Source organism: Urocampus carinirostris, chromosome 11 (genome assembly GCF_059441175.1).
Source record: "Urocampus carinirostris isolate Australia breed hairy pipefish chromosome 11, RoL_Ucar_1.0, whole genome shotgun sequence".
Classification (NCBI taxonomy): domain Eukaryota; kingdom Metazoa; phylum Chordata; class Actinopteri; order Syngnathiformes; family Syngnathidae; genus Urocampus; species Urocampus carinirostris.
In genome coordinates this window covers 40,184,389-40,197,217 of record NC_142359.1, presented here as the reverse complement: position 1 = coordinate 40,197,217, position 12,829 = coordinate 40,184,389, and positions in this window count along the sequence as shown.

Sequence of the window (12,829 nt, the reverse complement as noted above, 5' to 3'; positions counted from 1 at the left end):
CCCTTTCATTTTCATCTGTTCTATCAATTCTTCTTAAATATCACTCTTTAAACAATCTCAGCTCTTTTGAAAACGTACCTTTTTTTAGCGTTTAAAAACACAATTTTCTGAGTTGTTTTTTCTTTCTTTTTGACGAGTAAGACAGATAAACACGTAACATAAGACATACACAGGGCTCAAACAAACAAACTTCTAATTAATTTTACAAAATTTGGTGATTTAGGTTTCTTGTTTTTTGTCGCAGTTCTCTAATGCCTGCTGTGGATAATTTTCCGCTAAATTCATATTGTTTTATCCAGTAACACAGAGGCTTGATTGCGATTGGATCTTCCCTATAAATGACTCTCCAGTCTTTACATTGGAGTTCATCGAGTATTTTTTTGTCTCTCCTTACTCTGTCCTTTCCCCATTTTAAGTCTGCAATTTAGTTCCGGTGGGTGTTAATACATAGGGTATTCTAACACCGGGTTATTTTCAACAAGACAGCGATTAATTACTCATGTGGTAAAGCTCGCTTCTACCTTTTCAGGTGGAGCTTTCTTGCCTACAAGCATCCACAGAAGCTCACTGTTGTTCTTGTTGGTGTTTTATAAAATACAATTGCCTAGTGGCAACTATATTTTCATGTGCTCTCACACTCACACAGACGTCTTGTTGTTAATCGTGATCACGCTTTTACATCGCTTGTTATTTTTTTTTTCACTTATTTTCGAGTAACAGAGGACTTCCGCGCATCCTGGAGGAATTTAACTAACTTATAGCGCTAAGTTAGGGGAGTCCACGCCTCCCGCAGAATTTTAACTGTTTGAAAACTATTCACCTGATAGAGTCTAGAATTGTCAGGGTTTCTCTGTTAAGAATCTACCCCCCGTAGATTTTCCTTTTCGACGGAGGATTCTTAATCTTTTCGACGGAGGATCCTTAAATTTTAAGAATCTACCCTCCGCGAGACATTTACTTTTACCGGTTATCTACATGCACACAATGTTATGAATAAATTTTACTCACGATTCTCTGAGTCCGTGGCTTTCCGTCATCCGTTGGATCCCAGCCCGCGAGGGAAGGTCCAATCCCGGAAAAGGGTCTTTACGCTGTGGCCACAGTCTTTCCTGGATTTTCCTCTCGCGTCCTGGAATCGTCAGGTATCTTGGAATCCGGCTCTGAAGGACCAATTAAATGTTAGGTTTAAGTCCCCAACATTTATGATAAAACGCTCTGAAATAAAAAGGCAACAGAGAATCTGATCAATATATATATCTTGCAAGGAGAGCGATTCAAGATTGTATACCGCCAATCTCCCAAATCACTCTGAAGAAATCTTCGATCTCTCTCTTCTCTTTTTATTAGGGTTCGCCTTATCGTACATAAATCTCAACATCTCTAAAGGGAGGGGTTCTACCTAACTTGTTGAGACCGCATTCTAACTGTTGCTATGCAGAGTTAATTAATCTTCTTTCGCACGCCTTGCTTTCCGCCCGATGATCACAGCTGGTTTCTGTTTGGACACCTTTCTTCTTTCAAGGCTTTCGGTTGAAAAACAACTTGAGTTATTGCATGCATAAAAGGAATATTATTACACAGATTATTCCAGGGCAAGTTGCACCCATTGGTATGTGAGATAAAGGGACAGACTGTACAAAAAACAACTCATGGCCTTGAAGAACAGCTTACGGCTGAAAACTCTACAAAAAGGGCTGAGAACACTTATAACATATTAATGTCAACTGTAGGATAAATATATGTATATAATTGTTAGGTTCAAGTCCCCAACATTTTTAATAAAACGCTCTGAAATAAAAGACAAAGAGAATCGGTTATTTAGAATTGGTTATTTTATTAATCATCATTATGAGAGCCGCGGAGACCAAGCTGTTAGAATCTCCTCCTCGCTCGCTCGCTCTGAAGACGTCTCCGAACCCTCCCTTCTAATATTCAGGTTCTTGGAGAAAAACAACTTGAGTTATGGAATGCACAGGTCAGGGTGCACCCACTGGAATGTGAAAGAGACAGAAACAAAAACTCATGGCCTTGAGGAACAGCTTAGGCTGAAAACTATACAAAAAGGGCTGAGAACACTTATAACATATTTGTGTCAACTGTAGGATAAATATACGTATATAATCCAACAATAATTCCAACAGTCAGTCCGTCAGCGAACCTCCGCACATGCAAGGCAAGAACTTTTTTTCTCTGGCTCCCGTCTGTTCCGTCCTGTCCTGTTTCCTGGCTTCCCGATCATCTCCGGTTACCCGACTTGTTTCCGTCCTCCGACCACGCTTCGATTTCCGGCGCCTGACTTCCCCGATTCCTCAATAGAGCTCTGTATGAAACGATATGCGTTTGGGTCTACTGTCTGTTCTGGTTCTGACTCCAGTGTGTAGTATTTGACCACGAGATGCCACTGTGTTGTCTAGTACGAGCAGGGGCCAGTGATACACGGCACAGCAATACAAACATTGTTATGATAGTTCATGTTATTTTATTCAGATCTGTTTTTTCCCCAACTGAATGAAGGTTTTTTTGAACCGTTAGAAAGCAGTAAATATTACACCCTGTCACTTTAAAGCATGAGTGTCAAACACGCTGGCTGCAGACCAAATCAGCCCCGCCAACGTTTTTAATTCGACACCCAGAGAACCCCAAGAGAAAAATCAGCTGCAGTTTAGAATACGTGTACTTGATGTCAAGAAGCTAGGTGCAACTGGAGCTATAATACTTTCTCTCCCTCTTTATTTCTCTCTCTCTCTCACTCTTTATTTTTTTCTCTCACTCTCTGTCACGTGATGGACCAGAACAGAGCAGGAGACCCCAGAGCGTTCGTACAATTCTTCATTTGGGGAAGCGTAAAGGGTTAGCGGGAGACGCGATGACCGTCGAACGTCAGCAGCAACGCCGTGAAGACAACTTCGGAACACGTAGCCAATCGTAGCGTGGGACGGAAGCAGGTCGGATCGGAGGCAGGCAGAATCAGGTAAACAGGTCAAGAAGGCACAGGTAATCAGGAGAGTCATACGGGGTACAGAAGTAATCCTCAGACGAAGAGGTCTCGGCGTAGCGTGCTTAAAAAGGGAACATAAACCAATCAGGAAGCGCATTCCAGCGCGCCAGATGATTACCCCAGGTGGCTCCAATTAAAGTTTTCAACTAGCAATAATCGCGCCTCGGATAAACCTCATGGGCTACTTAGGTAATCACGACAGAACCCCCCCCCCTCAAGGGACGGCTCCAGAAGTCCCCCAGGAAAAAAAAATTAATCCAAGACACGTTACAGCAGGGGTGTCAAACTCATTTTAACTCGGGGGCCACACGATAGAGCAAACATTCTGTCGGGGGCCGGACTAGTAGATTAAAGAGAAAGAAAAAAAGATAAAGAAATAAGAGAAAGAGGGAGGGACAAGGAGAGAGGGCGGTACAAAGAAAGAAAAAGAGAGAGAGGGAGAGAGCGTGAGAAACAAAAGATAAAAAGTTGTGAGAGAGGAGGAAAAGAAAGGGAGAGGAAGAAAGAAATCCAAAGAGAAATAGAAAGAAAGAAGGAGAGAAAAGAAAAAAGAAAGCGCAAAGGGTATGAAGAGAGAAAGAGAAAAGAAAGGAAAGGAAAACACGAAGTAGAGCAAAAGAGCAAGAGAAAAAAAGAGACACAGAGAGTGAAAGAGACAGAGACAGAGTGGGAGAAAAGGGGTGGAAAAGAAAGAGAGAGAGGGAGAGAGAGAGAAAGAGAAATAAATACAAGTACAGTCTCTTTGTGAGAGGCACCTGGCTTTGGCAACATCAAGTTGACGAATTTCAACCTGCAGCTTGTTTTTCTCTTGCGCTTCTTTGAGTGTTGTCTCGCGGGCCGGATTCAATCCCTTAGCGGGCCTGATATGGCCCGCGGGCCGCCTGCTTGACACCTGTGCGTTACAGGGAAACACAGGTAATCCAAGGGAACAAAAGGTCATAGGCAAGTCACAAGTAATCCCCGAAAAAAAAATATGTCACCGATAATCCAAAATAGTGCGTCCAGTAGTCGTCCGACGAGCCACAGAAGGTCCCCAAACACCACACCGGCGATCCCCAGGAACGGATAAACAATCCGTCGGTTAGAACAGAAAAAAAAAAGAAATTCCACAGGTAAACGGAGAACTATGTAACAGCACAGTACCTCTCAGAATTCCTCCGAATGGACGGAAGCCCCCTCATCAGCATCCGAAGGGGCGGCAGAGGGTGGGTCCGGAGGGCAAACAGGACCGGCGATTCAGACAGAATCAGGACCGGCGATACAGACAGGACAGGCAGAATCAGGACCGGCCAACAGGACAGGGAGAATCAGATCAGGCAAGACAGGAGAGGCGGAGACAGGACAGGCAGAATCAGAACCGGCAAACAGAACAGGAAAAATCAGTACAGGCAAAATCAGTACAGGCAAACAGGACAGAATCAGAACAGGCAGAATCAGGACCGGCAGCGGGGTCGGACTGGCAGGCAACGGAGTCGAACAGGCAGGCCGGAGAGTCGAAGTCAGACTGGCAGGCAGGGGAGTCGGACTGGCAGGCCGCGGAGTCGGACTGGCAGGCAGGGGAGTCGGACAGGCAGGCAGGGGAGTCGAACAGGCAGGCAGGGGAGTAATTGCGCAGTCATAAGGCCGATGGGGTGGCAGGGAAGAGGCCTTAGCTTTACTGAAGACTTCCCGTAGGTGGTGGTAACAAACTGGGACCTTGGACAGATTGGGTGGAGCCCTTGTGGAAGTAGAGTGATCCGGGTAAGGAGCGGCTCGCAGACAGGTTTGGTGGCAGTCCATGCCTCATTCTAGTATGGACCCAGTGCGCCAGTCAAAATGGGGGTTGTGTTGGACCAACCATGGATGACCCAGAACGAGGGGTTGGCTAGGGGAGTGAAGTAAATGGAATCGGATCTTCTCTCGGTGATTTCCAGACAACTGTAATTCTATGGGTTCAGTTATTTTAGACACGGTGCCTAACAGGTGACCATCTAAAGCCCGAGCAGATAGAATAGAATAGAATATACCTTTATTGTCATTGTTACAAAATGGGTTAACTTATTGTGACAACGAAATTGGGCATGACACTCCAGTTTTACACATTTACAGTGAGGTATGAGCCAAGAAGATAAAGGAACAGAGAAGACAAGGTTATAAAACAAGGGGGGTAAGGCTATAGTTATAATTTACATGGTATTTACACAAGAAATGTCGGCATGTGGGATGTTACATACAGTGTTATCGTAATATCATTGGTATCGTAAGGGTTGTGCAATATTGCATTTGGTGCAAAAGTCATCATGGTGCAAAAAACATAGTCAGCATATGCATTGGTGCAAACATAGACATTATAGTGCAGAAAAAAAGAAATGGTCAGACATTGTGCAAGGTGAGCAGTAAACGTAGTGCAGTCGACATGTGCAAGAACATAGACATGAGTACCATTATATTGTATGAGGTAGTGTTGGCACGAGTTTTCAGTTTTTTTGTGCGGTGTCTGTTTTGAGCAGTGAACAAACATAGTGCAGACAGCATGTACGTGAGTACCATTTTACATTCGTGTGAGGTAGTTTTTGCAAGAGTTTTCAGTTTTTTGTGCTGTGTCTGTTTAGGGTGGTAATGGCTGTGGGGAAGAAACTGTCTCTGAGTCTGTTTGTTTTTGCTTTGTGTGACCTGTAGCGCTTGCCGGAAGGCAGCAGGTCGAAGAGGTGGTGAGAAAAGTCCTTGATGATGTTTTCTGCTCTGCTGAGGTAGCGAGAGCAGGCAATGTCCTCCAGACTCGGCAGAGAGCAACCGACGATTTTCTGGGCTGTTTTGATGATCCTCTGGAGCTTTTTCCTGTCTGCTGCTGTGCACCCAGCATACCACACCGTAATGCAGTATGTTAGGATGCTCTCCACTGTGGCTTTGTAGAAGGACACCTGCAGCTGCTGTTTTAGATTATTTTTCTTGAGCAATCTCAGGAAGTGCAGTCGCTGCTGGGCCTTCCCTACCACCGCTCTGGTGTTTGCAGACCAGGAGAGGTCGTCGGAGATGTGCACACCCAGAAATTTGAAAGAGTGGACTCTCTCTACACAGTCTCCTTTTATGGTGAGTGGTGCTGGATTCCTGCCAGTCCTTCTGAAATCCAGAATCAGTTCTTTTGTTTTTGTGGTGTTCAGTATGAGGTGGTTTTCCGAACACCACGTTGAAAGTGAGTCCACCTCATCCCTGTATGCCGCCTCGTCCCCTTCAGAGATGAGGCCAATCAAGGTGGTATCGTCAGCGAACTTAATTATAGTGTTTGTGGGGTGGGTCGGTGAGCAGTCGGAGCTGTAGAGGGTGAAAAGAAGGGAGCTCAGTGCACAACCTTGGGGGGAGCCAGTGTTCAGTGTTAGGGTGGGAGAGACTTGGGTACCGAGTTTCACCGACTGTGGGCGGTTGGAGAGGAAGTCCATTATCCAGTGGCAGATGGAGGGAGAGAGTCCCAGGTGTGCAAGTTTCTCTACCAAGATCTCCGGGATAATGGTGTTGAAGGCTGAGCTGAAGTCCAGAAAGAGCATTCTGACGTAGCTCCCCCGGTGGTCCAGGTGTTTCAGCACGGTGTGAAGTGCTGTGTTTATGGCGTCGTCAGTGGAGCGGTTTGCCCTGTAGGCAAACTGGTGGGGGTCCAGTGTGAGTGGCAGGGAGTTTTTGATGTGCCGGGACACTAACCTCTCGAAGCACTTCATGACCACAGGCGTAAGAGTGATAGGCCTGTAGTCGTTGAGGCTTTCCACTGCTGACTTTTTGGGGATGGGAATGATGGTGGAGGTTTTGAGGCAAGGTGGGACGGTCGCCTGTGACAGGGACCAGTTGAAGATGGTGGAGAAGACCCCAGCCAGCGGATCGGAACAGTCCCTGAGTACCCTCCCTGGTACTCCATCCGGGCCAGTTGCCTTCCTGGGGTTTATGGTTTTCAGCGCACGCCTATCTTCGTGCTCCTGAAATGTGAGGGAGTTGCTGCTGGTTATTGGTGGGTGTGATGTGGCTGTTTGTGGCCTTCCAGCTTCAAAGCGAGCGAAGAACTGATTAAGGTCCGCAGCTAGTGAAACCTCAGCCTCAACAGTTGCCAGGTTGTGGCCTCTGAAGTTGGTGATGTGTTGAAGGCCCTGACACATCCTCCTCGGGTCATTTCCAGCGAAGAGGTGCTCGATCCTCCTTGTGTAGGCTGCTTTTGCTTTCTTGATGCCTCTCTTCAGGTCAGCCCTGGCCACCACGTAAAGAGCCTTGTCACCAGACCTGAAGGCGGTGTTGCGGTGTTTGAGGAGGGTGCGCACCTCGCTGGACATCCAGGGTTTTTGATTTGGGTAGTTTTTGATTTTTTTATATACTGTGACTTCATCCGTGCAGTATCGGATGTAGGATAAAACAGTGTCCGTGAATTTCTGGAGGTCATGGTGTTCAAATACCTCCCAGCAAGTTTGATCAAAACAGTCCTGCAGCTTAGAGAGGGCTCCCTCAGGCCACGTTTGTATTGTCCTCGTTACAGGTTTTGTTTTCCTTCGGATGGTGTATGAGGGGGTAAGGGATAGGCATAGGTGATCGGAATCCACTAGGTGGGGGAGGGGGGGAGCTTTGTATGCATTTTTGATGTTGCTGTAAACGCGGTCCAAAGTTTTTTCACCCCTTGTTGCACAGTTCACATGTTGAAAGAATTTTGGAAGAACAGTCCTTAAACATGCCTTATTAAAGTCGCCAGCGATAATGAAAGCTCCGTCGGGGTGTGCAAGCTGTTGTTTGTTGATGGCAGCGAGCAGGAGGTTTAGCGCTGTGCTAGCGTTAGCATCCGGAGGAATGTAAACAGCTATCACAATGAGCACAGTTAGGTCTCGCGGTATATAGAATGGTCTACACCAGGGGTGTCAAAGTCAAATGGACGGAGGGCCAAATAAAACATTTGGCTACATGCCGAGGGCCGGACTGTCCAATCTTTACTGAAACCAAGATTTAACCTACTGAAAACACAACAAATATATTGCAATATGATTGGATAAATAAAGCAATATTTTCTTATGACTCTGTCAGTCATTTTTAATTTCAGCAGGCACAGAATACAAATGTCCTTTATATAAAAAACTCGTAACATATCTCATAACAACAACTCATAACCATTTTCTATCATTCAATCATCTGAAATTATTAAAAAGAAATATTGCCTCGAAATACAATAAAATAAAGTGCAAAAATCTCTTGTTACTTAAAACCAATAGCAATCAACACACTGGACCTCATCTGTCCTGCTCAAATGTACATTGACTTTCCTTTCTGTGCTTTCTCTGGGTTAGTGTGAAAAAAAGGAATTACTGATTATCAAATAATAACAATCAAAAGTCAGATTCTCTGCTAAATAGGAGACAATTTTATCAAAAGACATCAAGATCTATTTTCCATGAAAAGCCGAAAAACAAGAAACACTCCCAGGACAGAGTCGGCAAACAAAAACAACATAGTCAACATAGACAATAAAGCTTTAAAATTCCCGAGGGGAACAACAAACAACAAAAAACAAGACCTTCTTTATGTGCATATTTAACTTTTAAACTTGAACGGAGTAAAAACTTCAAATGTGTAATTGCACAGGAAACATTACTGTATTATTACTGTATTTACATACATTTATATACAGTACTGTATTAATACAACTTTACATTATTTGTTTGAGGCTGACGCTGATACTTGGCAGTGCTTCATCTTTTGCACAAGTTCATCAATGTTCGGGGTCAGGCTCTGAGCTGAGGAAATCCTCAGAACTGAGTGAAGGTGTTCAGCAGTAAGTCGACTTCTGTGTGATGTTTTGTTCAGTTTCTTTAAGGAAAACAGTTGTTCACACAGGTATGTGCTGCCAAACATAGACAATGTTTGAGCAGCCTGGGTGCGCAGCTGGGGCATTGTGTCGGGGAGGAAGCGCGCAAACTCCGCAGCACCCACTGCTGCGTATTTTGCCTTCAGCGCATCATCGCATTGTAGCTCAATCAACTCCATTTGGAGGTTTGGCGGTGAGCTTTCCACATCAACGGCAAATGGATTGCTGAGCAGTGCAAACCTGTTTTTTTGTGCTTCAAAGTCAGCAAATCGGTGTCGAAAGTCAGCAGCGAGTATAATAATTTTATCAGCAAACTCTGCGCTCGGGAAAACACTGGTAGATAGCTCATCTTTCATGGTCTGACAGCTAGGAAAGTGACTGAAGTTTTCTTTCCGCATTTGTGCCTCCCACAGAGTCAGTTTGGCTTGAAATGTTTTCACTGTAGTGTACATTTCAGAGATGACACAAGCCCGACCCTGCAGCTGCAGGTTCATTGCGTTCAGGTGACTCGTAATGTCACACAGAAAAGCCATTTCACACAAAAACCTTTTGTCTCGGAGTTGTGTTGTGTCTTTCCCTTTGCTGTCCAAGAACAAACAAATCTCCTCACGAAGCTCAAAACACCTGCGCAGCACCTTTCCCTGGCTTAGCCACCGGACCTCAGTGTGATAGGGCAAATCACCATGCTCCGTTTCTAACTCGCACAGAAATGACTTAAACTGGCGGTGATTTAACCCTTTGGCTCTGATAAAGTTAACTGCACATGTGATGGTGCTCATTACATCTTTCATTTTCAAGGCTTTACCACACAAGGACTCTTGGTGTATGATACAGTGATAAGCTGTCAGCTCACGTGTGACGTTTTCCTTCTGCATCTTCTCCCGTATCTTTGCCACCAGTCCACTCCTGTGTCCACACATCGCAGGTGCTCCGTCTGTTGTCAGACTCACGAGTTTTTCCCAAGACAGCTCCATCTCGTTTACACATCTTGAGACCTCTTCATACAAATCATGTCCAGTAGTTGTGCCGTGCATAGGACGTAGCGCTAACAACTCCTCTGTCACGTTGAGGTTGGAGTCCACTCCGCGGATGAAAACTGACAACTGGGCAATGTCAGAAATGTCTGTGCTCTCGTCCACAGCCAGGGAATATGCGATGAAATCTTTCCCCTTTGTAACAAGCTGCTCTTTTAGATTGTTAGACAACAGGTCTACGCGATCAGCAATAGTATTTCTGCTCAGGCTGATGTTTGAAAAAAGTTGTCTTTTGCCTGGGCAAAGTTCGTCACAGACTTTAAGCATACAGTTTTTGATGAAATCCCCCTCGGTAAATGGCCGGGCTGATTTGGCGATCTCCTCTGCTAAAATAAAACTGGCCTTGACAGCAGCCTCGCTTTGTGACTGGGCTTTTCTGAACAGACCCTGTCGAGATTTGAGACCTCGTTTAAATTCCTCGACCCTCTGTAGCCTTTGTTCTATGTCCAGAATCTTGGTTTTCTCCGTGTGTTTTGTTTCATGATGCCGTCTAATATTATACTCTTTCATCACCGCCACACTTTCTCCACATAGCAGACACACAGGTTTTCCAGCTACCTCCGTGAACATGTACTCCAACTCCCACCTTGTTTGAAAGCCCCGGTTTTCATTGTCCACCTTCCGTTTAGCCATTTTTGATTTTTGCTGTTTGCTAATGACTGCTGCTGATCCACTGCTGAATAAATCAAACCACCCCCCGCTTTGCTCCCGCTCAGCGCGTCCCCGTTGCATTGTGGGAAATGTAGTATTCATGCGTACTGCGGGCTGCTGGCTTGCAGCGGCCTGCGGGCCGGATCTAATAATATATTGATATCGTCACGCGGGCCAGGTAAAACCCTCTCGCGGGCCTGATGTGGCCCGCGGGCCTTGACTTTGACATATGTGGTCTACACGATACCGCCAGAAACTAGTTCCCCACCTCTTTTTTTGCCGGAGTCTTCGTTGCGGTCGTATCGGTGTAGCGTGCGTCCTGCTAGCTGGACTGCAGCGTCGGGGATCCGCGGGTCAAGCCATGACTCCGTGATCACAAAAATATTGCTATTCCGTACAAAGCTGTTGGTAGTTATCCGCAGCTCAAGCTCACTGATTTTGTGTACGGTGGATCTGGCGTTGGTCAGGAAAATACTCGGAAGCGCTTGTCAGTGTGGTCGCCTTTTTAGCTTCTCCGCTAAGCCTCCCCAAGAGCCTCGTTTTTGTTTACGTTCCCTCCGCCGTCTCCGTCGCTTGTTGGGCGGGCAGGTCACCCAGGGAGATCCCGGTGGTCTTCGTATGTCCTTTGGGATGTTGTTGTTGGTGTTGTAATCGTGAAATGAGTCGAAATCTAATCTTAGAACCCGGGTTAATAAGTTCCTGGCGACTTAAGGTGATAGTTGCCGAGCAGGTATTTATCAAAGAAAAGATGAGAGAGAAAAGAACACTTAAAGTAAAAAGAGTTACTGGAGAGACACGTGAAGCCGCTGCGTATAGACGCGCCGCCATTTTGAAGTATGAATCCATACCGGATTAGGAAGGGGTTTAACAGGTATCCCCATTTTGTGTGAGAGGGACAGATCAAGGATATTTACCTCAGCGCCAGAGTCAATCAGGGCCGGAAATGTCTGAGTAGAATCGGGGAAGAAGAGAGAAGCCTGGATAACGGGTCTAGCGTTTTTGGGAGCAGATACGAGGACTGAGTTCAATCGGACGCCCCTTATGTCCGACGAGCGTTGGCCTTTTGCCGGACAGGTGGCCACGCGATGTCCCTTGCCACCGCAGTATAAACATAATTGATTAACAAACCTTCGCTGGCGTTCCTCGGGGGAAAAGAGACCTGGTCCACCTCCATCCTTTCTACGATGGGGATGACCGGAACCCGGGGGTTCGGTACATTATTAGCTTCTTGAACTTGCCTGGTGACGAATTGGCTGGGACCCTCCCTCTCTCGGCATCTCGCCTGAACCCTACGGTCGATCCGGGCGGTCAAGTCGATAGCTTCGTCAAGTGTTGCCGGAGGAGCGTGGGACACTAATTCATCCTTGAGATAACCGGACAAACTGTGGAGGTAGGCGTCGACTAGCGCCTCTTCATTCCAGTGACTTTGGGCTGCTAGTGTGCGAAAGTCGACAGCATAGTCAGCAATGGAACGTCTCCCCTGGTGGATGTTCATGATCGAACGGGCGGCGTCGACCGATGAGGAACCAGAGTCAAATACCTTAGTCAGCTCTTGAGCCAAGAGGTTGAATGACTTGCACGCCGTAGCACCTCTCTCGTAGGCGGCCGTTCCCCAAAGACGCGCTCTTCCCGTGAGGTGATTAATGGCAAACGCTACCTTAGCTGCTTCCGTAGCAAAATTGCGGGGCTGGAGGTCAAATATTAATCTACAATTTATTATGAACGGGCGGATCTGAGCGGGATCTCCCCCAAACTTCTCTGGCGCGCCCACTCGCGGCTCAGCGAATCCTGCTCTGAATGAACTGGGAAAGGCCGAAGGTGCCCTGTCAGTGTTGGGCACCGATGAAGTGGCTTGATGGGTCATTACTTTGGAGAGATAGGACCAGTCCCGACCCAACAGATCCCACCCGAGCCGTAACTGACTCACTTGCTTAGCCAATTTCGCCACGTCGGAAATGACCTGCCGAACTGCACATTCTAAAGGGGGAATGGGCTGCTGGTTCTGGTTTTCATAGTCGCCAGGGGGCATATGTACGAACGCGGGGTCCATTCTGGTCTGAGGATTCTGTCACGTGATGGACCAGAACAGAGCAGGAGACCCCAGAGCGTTCGTACAATTCTTTATTTGGGGAAGCGTAAAGGGTTAGCGGGAGACGCGATGACCGTCGAACGTCAGCAGCAACGCCGTGAAGACAACTTCGGAACACGTAGCCAATCGTAGCGTGGGACGGAAGCAGGTCGAGTTTACTGGGACTGGAGAGAAGATCGTAGCGTGGGACGGAAGCAGGTCGGATCGGAGGCAGGCAGAATCAGGTAAACAGGTCAAGAAAGGCACAGGTAATC